Source organism: Chenopodium quinoa, unplaced genomic scaffold (assembly GCF_001683475.1).
Source record: "Chenopodium quinoa cultivar QQ74 unplaced genomic scaffold, ASM168347v1, whole genome shotgun sequence".
Lineage (NCBI taxonomy): Eukaryota > Viridiplantae > Streptophyta > Magnoliopsida > Caryophyllales > Amaranthaceae > Chenopodium > Chenopodium quinoa.
In genome coordinates, this window is record NW_018743122.1 from 29,148 (window position 1) to 38,500 (window position 9,353).

General features: G+C 36.2%; 1 long non-coding RNA gene across 7 annotated transcripts; it reads right to left on the bottom strand.

Moving 5' to 3' along the window:
* Positions 1 to 2,051: 2,051 nt before the first annotated feature.
* On the bottom strand, positions 2,052 to 6,335 carry LOC110731964. 7 transcript variants are annotated; one of them, XR_002513389.1, is made up of 7 exons: positions 6,046 to 6,334; positions 5,622 to 5,694; positions 4,330 to 4,739; positions 2,969 to 4,151; positions 2,785 to 2,813; positions 2,542 to 2,610; positions 2,052 to 2,453 (listed from the first exon to the last, which is right to left on the bottom strand). It is a non-coding gene; the product is annotated as an uncharacterized LOC110731964 (long non-coding RNA). The 7 variants fall into 7 exon arrangements; XR_002513391.1 differs by having other exon boundaries at positions 2,785 to 3,061; positions 4,058 to 4,151; positions 6,046 to 6,331; XR_002513390.1 differs by having other exon boundaries at positions 4,058 to 4,151; positions 6,046 to 6,328.
* Between the last annotated feature and the right edge of the window lie 3,018 nt (positions 6,336 to 9,353).

Genomic DNA, 9,353 nt, shown 5'->3' on the forward strand with positions numbered 1-9,353 from the left:
TTATTAGACTAGTTTAAATTTTAAGTCAATTTATTTTATTAAGCTTTTATTTAAATTCCATCAATAATGTAATTTTTATTTTATTAATGCAATTAAATTGACTTTTAAATTTAATTTATAAAAGCAATGAATACAACTTAAGTTATTTTCCAGAAGTCGAAAATTTTCCGAAGTTGCTATTTGTCGCCGGGCGACAAGTTTTGTCGCCTTGCGCTACAGTCTGTCGTCAGGCGACAGACTCCTTTTTGTAGCGCTGGTATTGCGTTGAATTTTTTTATTGCTTCTGGGATGCAAGGTTTGCAAAAATTAAAGTGGCCGCACCCTGTAAAGGGTTGCCTACGTATCCTTTCCTAAGGAACTAGGCCAAACGTAGCTCTCTTGAGTTTCCTACTCAAGTAATTATGGGTAGTACTTTTTATGTTGGCCAAGGTTCGTCATGTTTGAAAACTCATTGCCATCCATATCAGTTAGTTTTGCCGCACCTGCTAACAGAATGATTTTGACGATATATGGTCCGGACCAATTAGGCCTAAATTTGTATCTTGGATCCAAAACATTTTTCCTTACAGCTTTTAACACCAAGTCTCCTACTTTGATTCTTGTCTTAACCTTCTAGTCCATTCTACTTCATCGGGTTTTCTTTCTAATGAAATGCGTAGAGACGATATCTCTAGCTCTACAGGTTGTACAACATCCATTCCATAAACCATGGAGAATGGCGTATTTCCTATTGATGTGCGAATTGACGTACGATAACCCTAAAGTGCGAAATGGAGTTTGTTAGGCCAATCCTTGTAGTTTTATGTAATTTTCTTGATGATAGCCTTTAGATTTTTATTAGCCGCCTCAACTGCCCCATTTGCTTGAGGTCTATAAGGGGAAGAGTGATGATGTTGAATACCATATTTTTGTAACAATTCTTCACATTCTGCTTGAAAGTGAGTTCCTTTGTCACTTATCATCTCATGTGGGACTCCGCATCGACAAATAATATTCGTTTCGATATAGAGTGCTACATGTTTTGCAGTGAGTTTTGCATTTAACTGTGCTTCAACCCACTTTGTGAAGTAATCAACTGCTACTAGGATGTATTCTTGACCTCCTGTCTCGAGAGGGGTAATTTTACCGATAATATCAATTCCCCATGTAGAGAATGGCCATGGTGAAGTGTAGGTGTAGAGTATAGACGGAGGAACATGTTGTAAGTTAGCGTAAATTTGGCATTTAGGGAACCTTTTTACATATTGATGACAATCCCTATTCATGGTAGTCAAAGAATACCCTTCTCGCATTACCTTTTGGACCAGTATTTTGCCATTAACATGGGTTTCACAAATGCCTTTGTGGACTATCCTCATAGCTCTTTGGGATTCCTTTTTCCCTACACATAAGAGAGCTCGACCCTTAGGTACCCTTTTATGTAGCTCGTTGTTTATGAGTACGTATTGGGAAGCCAAGAGTCTTAATGCTCGTTTTGCTCTTTTGTTAGCATGAGGAAGATATTCTCCTTTGGTAACGTAATTTAGTATATCCGTATACCATGGTTCTTCTTGTTCTTCATTGTGGACCACTTCATCATCTTCTATAGCTTAAATGTAAGCCAGTTTATGCCTTTTCTCTATTGTTAGAGGCATTTGCTCGATTTCCGTAGAAATCCTAACCATTGAGGCTAGTCTTGTAAAGGCATCAGCAAATTGGTCTTCCTCTCTGGGTAGATAGGTGTATTATACCTTTTCAAACTGGTTGGTGAGAGTCACTAGTGGAAAAATACATATCCGTAACGGGCATAAAAGGCTTATTCGTAACGGGCAGCGGGCGTTACGTATGCCACCGTTACGGATAGCCAGTGTTATTTGTAATAGGCAGTGTCCGTTACAAATAACAAGTTATTCGTAACGGATAGTTGAAATGCCCGTTACAAATAACTTGTTATTTGTAACGGACAATTCAACTGCCCGTTACGAATAACTTGTTATTTGTAACGGACAATTCAACTGCCCGTTACTAATACTGTTTAGCCTCAATTAAAAAAAAAACCAGCATAATTTACTGGGTTGTCGTCATTTTGTGCTTTATTACTCAATAAAAAAATTTATTTATTCCACAATTTTAATTAGTATAGTTGGCCACAAAGCTAATAAATCAAGAAACAACAATTTTTTTTCCTTAGAACACTATATACATAATTGGTGCTGGACTAATAGAACACTAACAGCAGCAAATAAAACTGAACAATAGAATAAGAAAACAACATTCTTCTTCTGGACCAGCGAACAGTACAGGAACTGGCAACACTGTTTTCCCCTCACCTAACTCTCCTCCATCAATTCATACACCTCTTTAAAAGGAAGGCCTTAGGATTTGATGAAGCTGCTTCTTATTTTAAGTATGCCAGCTCATTAAGAAAAACAGTAATCTCAACCCGTGTTGACTCTAGAACAAGTAACAAGCACCTGAGAAACAAAGAATCACAGATAAACTCCTTAAACTACCAAGATAAGATTGAGTGATCAACCTAAGAAGTGTTTGTGTGCAATTTACCTAGGTGTCTTTTTTTATTTCTTGTTTTCTTCTAGGATAGATTCGAGAAACTCAAGTACCATTGTAAATCTTGCGTGATAGAAGGAAAATGAACATCAACAACAAATTAAAAAAAATAAAAAGCAAAGATCTCATTGCATGAATATGAAATAAAATAAGCCAGGAAAGTCCAATGTACAACAATCTTGATAATTTGTATTCCAAAGTGGAATCAAAAAAAGAATAAGACGAATGAGGTAATACCTGATCAATTTAAAGATAACTTTATTTGTCTGAGAGGAAAAAAAAAAAGAGAGAATTAACACATTGTTGAAAACCATAGTCATAACAAGCAACAAAAAAGATAACAGAAGAACTAGTCAATGCATCATGCATGAGCAGTAAAAGTTACTATAACACTAAGCAATTTATATAACATCCCACTTACAATCTTTTATTCACAAAACCAGATCTAGTAGATTAAGAAGGCAGCCACTCTGTAGGTTTTCATGAATTTCATAAAATTTTGGCATCATACTTTCTGCATTATGGACAGATAACAAGGTAAAAATTTACTTCACTAGTTTAAAAAACTTTCATTCCACAATCACAGCAATAGAATCTAGTCATGTCATAAAGCATGATAAGGTGTCACCATATAATAATCAAGACCAATTACGAAGTATAAGCCTTTACGTAATTTAGCATCTCGGAACAGGGTGGTTCCATACTTACAAACTATTCTAGTTAAGTTTGGCTTTAGAAATAAGAAAATGAGCAGAGAGTTGCAACTTCATAATCACGACATAAGACCGTCTAAAATACACATAATATAAACACCTATGAAGTTCTCTATAGTAAAATAAGTTTAAGAACATATTTCTTGACATCCAAAAGTACAAATTTTTATGATAATTATTTGCCTCAACATGGAAAGAAATGATTCTCTAATTCGATTCCCAAACTCAAGTTCTTTGCCACATAAAAAATGCACCAGGAATACAATGAACATCTGCTTCACTAAAAAAAGGACAACAATGTGTCTCCAGTAACTCCAAAATATTGTAGACAATGAAACCGTGAAGAATGATTGATTTTTCTATTGAGATAGAAAGATAGATTGTGTGCTCAGAAATCATATCTACGGGTGAAGATGTGGCTGGCCTAGTCGTGAGCTACAAGAACTCAGTTTGATCAAAATTCATCCAAAGCTCCACTTGAAATTAAATAAACAGCTAAGCTCTTCTAAAAAGGATCATGAGAAAGCTCAAGCATAAGAATTAAAAATAATATCTCACACAAAACCCTATTAAACCAGAGAAAAAAAATATAGGTACTTCTAGAAAAGCCCAAGCATAGAGTCCATAACCTCAAATCAATGATATGTGGTTAGTTGTCTTTGTGAATACAGAGGTTACAAAGGATCCCCCGCCCTCCCCGAAAATAGTGTGCACATACACACTCTGTACCAATTAAAAAAATCCAACACATTCAACAGCTTATTTTAGGGAATGAGTGAGAGAAAGAGATTTCATACAGTACTCGACCATCAATTAGTGGCTTGAAGTCTGATATCATAGCACTTTTAAATCCCACTCGTTGGGTTGGAGATGATCTTTTATTTCCACCTTCTAACAATTTTTGCAGAGTATCATCAACATGAGAAAAAAGAAAAGTAATTATTATTTTTTATTTTACCAAATAAATCATGTTCACCAAGAGAGTGAAGGTATGGAAAAAGTACTAGCTATTTGTGATATCAAGAATAACTAGTGAACATAGTCAAAATGACAAATTCTGTTGAGTTACCTTTCTAGTTGCCCAGAACTCATCCTCTGTGAAAATTTTACCAATTACCAACTGTTTATGAAGTTTCATAAGCTCACTGCAAAAAATAACCAGTATCCATATTCAATAAACCTTGTGGGAACAAAACATAAGAAAACGAGGTTTCGTTGCTCTCGTCATGGTAATTTCTTGAATCAACGGCCCTTCATGGCTCCGATCAATACAAATAGAAATCCTTCGACATTTAAACATTGTTGGTCAGTTACTTGTCTTCTTGCAAAAGTTTTATTCATCTCTCCATTTCTTCTGAACTTAATTGAGTAGGTCCTTCAGAATCCTTTTTGGGAACATCTAGGTGCTTCTCAAGGACCTTGGTTGTTCACAAAGTGTCATGCTAAATATCATTAAGACCAAAAACTTTAACCATACCCCTACATTTAAAAGAAAGGGATAGGAATTTCATGTCACAAAGTGAAAAATTACAAGCAACAATCATTAATATTTAAGTCTTGGGAACTTGATTTCATTATAATGTTGCACTAGTAGATTATGCTCTAGTAAGTTCTGGCAGAAAAATAAACCCCACGATTATATAGACTTCAAATGGTTGGAACACAGTGACAAGAATATATATATGATTATGCTCTAGTAAGTTCTGGCAGAAAAATAAACCCCACGATTATATAGACTTCAAATGGTTGGAACACAGTGACAAGAATATATATATATATATGCCTTCCTTTTTTATCATAAAAGATTGATATCAAATTGGCTCAAATGACCAAACAACAAATCCTTCCACTAAACGCCGTATCCTATACCCTGTGTCAAGAATAGATATTCTCATATAAATCTTTTATTCCCACTGACATCTGGTCATCAACATAGACTAATCAAAATAGCTAAGAGAAAAATGCAATATGATTAACACCAGCATTTCATCAATTTAGTATACACATGATATCTGAGAGTATCTAATTTACAAAAGATCTAGCAAAGTTCTACCTAATTTGTATAGCTCAAATAGGGGGAAAAGACAACATAACCTAATTTGTCACTTGTGCTGCTTTGCAGATAGATATGTGCACGCCAATTAGCGACTATTAGCTAGGTTCCAGATAATAACATAGCAGAAATTCATATACTTGTAAAAATCGATCTTGCATCACATCTGATTTATAAGTTAGAAAGTCACTCTTTGCAATGTTGCACCAATCATGCATGACATAGTTAATTTTCAGCAAAATTCCTCAAAAGATAATGTCAGACACCGAAAAATATATAATTAATGTCAAAGTTCAATTTTAACTTACTCACAAAATCCCGACACATATCTCCATCGCTGAAGTTCTCAAATTAAAATATATACCCTTCTGATCCTTCTCCCTAGAAACAAAGATAACAACAGAATCAAATAAACAACTTCAGATACCAAGAGTAAATCAAACGATAAAGTTTCTGAGTTACATAGAACAATAGAGCCATTTTTATGCTGATAGAAAGAAGGCATGACTACTAGTTTATGTTAATTGTATTAGCTTATTATTAAGTAGTAATAACTTAATTCAAACTCAGATTAACGAGGTATTAGCTGATACTAGTAGCGTTTCAACAAGTGTATTTTGATCACTACCCAAAATTTAATCACAAAATTTGCAGCTAAACCCTAATTCAAGTGCTTAACAAAAATTAGCAATAATACCAAGAAATTAATGATATGAACAAGAATAAACTTACAGAAGCACATGAAGATAATGTACAAAAGATCTATTCGCAACGAACCACAACAACACGTCAATAATAACAAGATCTCTTTACAACGAACCACAACAACACGTCAATAACCCCTTGGATCTATAAAGAAAATTAAAACCCCCAATTTAACCATTTTTTCTCTAAGATTGATGGAGGAGAAGAGAGAAGGACTAAGATCGACATGAGAGGAGAGGAGAGGAGAGGGAGAGGGAGAGAGAGAGAGAGACGGGGAGGAGAAGTGAATGACAGCTAATGGTGAAAGCCGTGAAACCCTAATAAAAAGCCTAATGGGCTCCTCTATAAGTTGGGCCAAGTTTGGGCATTTGTATCGGGCACATTACGACTGTTACGTGTAATATAGTATTTGTAACGGGCAAAATAGTGTCTGTTACGAATACTTATTTATTTGTAACGGGCACTAATTTGTCCGTTACAAATACTTACTTATGTATTTGTAACAGACACTATTTCGCCCGTTACAAATAAATAAGTATTCATAACGGACACTATTTTGCCCGTTACGAATATCTTAATTGTAACGGGCAAAGCTTTGCCCGTTACAAATAGCCTGTTACGAATGAGATTTTTTCCACTAGTGAGTTTCCAAATTGGTTTGGTAAGGGGCTAGACTTTCACTCCTTACTTTCCATATTTTGAAAATTTGGTTGATGATCAAAGAAGAGTCTCCGAACATTTGTAATTTCTTTACTCCAAATGCCAAAGCTGTTTCGAGGCCTACCACACATGCCTCGTATTCAGCAGCGTTGTCGGTAACGTCGAAATCTAGCTTTATAGAGATTGGAACATGCTCTTCTTTAGGTGATACTAATAATACTCCAATGCCGCATCCTTTTTGGTTTGAGGCTCCATCGAAGTATAAAGTCCAAGTATCATCTTCAGTAACCATCAAGTCTTCATCTGGAAACTCGTTGTCATGTACTGGCGTCGAATCTTCTATTAGGAAATCTGCTAGGAAGTTCGAGACCACAGATCCTTTGATAGCCTTTTGAGGCATGAATCTTACATCGAATTGGGCTAAATTGACTATCCACCTTGATATGCTCCCATTGAGTGTAGACTTTTCGAAACTACAAAGACTATATGCACGAGCATGTAATGTCTTAGCTTGGTTGTAGCCTACACTAATGCGAGGCACAATTTTAATGCTTAGATAGTAGATTGCATTTTCTTTTCCTTCTACCTCTTGTGCAAGCATAGCCCCCATTGTCTCCTTAGTGACTGTTAAGAACAACCTAAGAGGGATCCCTGGAAGCGCTGGTGCTAATACGGGAGGATTTGCCAGATGGGCTTTGATCTTTTCAAAGGCTTTTTGACACTCGTCGTCCCATATTAATGGCACATTCTTTTTTAACTTCTTGAATATTTGTTCGCATATCGTTGTTAGCTTCGATATGAACCTACTTATATATTGTAACCGGCCAATAAATCCTCGAATTTGCTTCTCAGTTTTGGGAAGTGGCATTGACATAATCGCCTTGATCTTGGTTGGGTCTATCTCTATTCCTCTAGAGCTTATGAAGTATCCCAAGAGCTTGCCTGAGGTGACTCTAAAAGCACACTTTGATGGATTCAACCTCATATTGTATTTCTTAGTCTTTCGAAAAATTTTCTTAAGGCTACTTGATGTCCTGGGTGATCTTTTGATTTCACGATCATATCGTCCACATATACTTCAACCTCTTTGTGGATCATATCATGGAGTAGGGCAACTGCTTCTTGTTGGTAAGTAGCACCCGCGTTTTTCAACCCGAATGGCATTACCGTGTAACAGTAAGTACCCCAAGGTGTTATAAATGTTGTTCTCTCCATGCCTTCTTCCGCCATGAGAATCTGGTTGTACCCCGCGTATCCATCCATAAATGAGAGAAGCGCATGTATTGTTGTATTATTTACTAAAATATCGATGCGTGGTAAAGGGAAGTCGTCCTTTGGACTTGCCTTATTTAAATCTCGATAGTCAACACACATTCTTACCCTTCCATCTTTCTTTGAAACTGGGACCACATTTGCTACCCATTCGGGGTATTTGGATACCCTAATAAAACATGTAGTTATTTGCTTTTGAACTTCTTCTTTTACTTTAAGAGCTACGTCGGGTTTCATTCGACGCAGCTTTTGTTTTACAGGTTTCATTTCCAAAATTAGTGGTATAGTGTGTTGAGCTATTTCTCTATTAATGCCTGGCATATCTTCATATGACCAAGCAAATACACCGATAAATCCTTTGAGTAGATTAATTAAATCGGTTCTTTCTTCTTATTTAGTGTTAATCTGATTTTAACTTCTCTTTTAATGGTTGAACCATTTGAGATATCAACCGTTTCAGTATCCTTAATTACCGGTGTTTTCTTTTCAAGTTTTTTGATTGCTTTAATAATTTATTTGTAATTTTCATTGTTAGTTAAGCAATGCTCGTCATCTTGGGTTAATGAATAACACGAGGAGTAAGAGGAAGAAGACATGTTATTAAATTCAGAAATCATTACATCGAATAAATAAATGTCCTCAGGGACTTGATTGCTAACTATCCTAGGAGTAGATGATAACATAGAAGAAGGAGAAGAAGAAAGAGGTGCTACAGCTAAGGACTTAGGAGACCCTAAAGGAAAAGACTCTGACTCTGACTCTGACTTAGACGACTATTCAAACATTGGTCCTTGTCCTGTTGTTATTGATATTTTTCTTCCTCTCGGAGTAGTCACCGTGATTTTCTTACGCCATCCTGCACTAAACCCTCTGCTGGACTGATGAGCTTCGAAGAGTTTGTAGGACTGTTTGAATGAGCGAGGAGTTATCCTCTATGTACTTTGGCTCATCCTTCTCGCGCCCAAAGAGGAGTCCCATGACGTTGAAGTCAAAGCATGGGGATGCTTTCTCCTTGCGAATAGGAGTTGGGATCTCATCTAGAAAGTAACAATCCAGAAAGATTTTGAACTCAGGTTTCCTTATGCCATTTACAACGAAAGGTTTAGGAAATTCGTAGCATGGATAGTCCTTTCCTTCTCTTATAAACTGTCCTTTGAGAGTAAGAGGATATTGCTCCATTGGGATTGCTTTCTTTTGGGTGCGAGCGTTCCTACACGCTTTAGACCTTTCCTGGGCTCGCTTAAGATCTTCTCGAGTCGGTTCAAAGCCAAGTCCGAAAGTATCTAACTTAGGGAGGCCAGGTAATTCCATTTGTTTTGCTATCTCCTTTTTCTTTCCTAGAGTCTTTCCCGGAAAGTGTCCCTATCTCTTGAGAATATCATTTATTATCATATTAGAGTGGG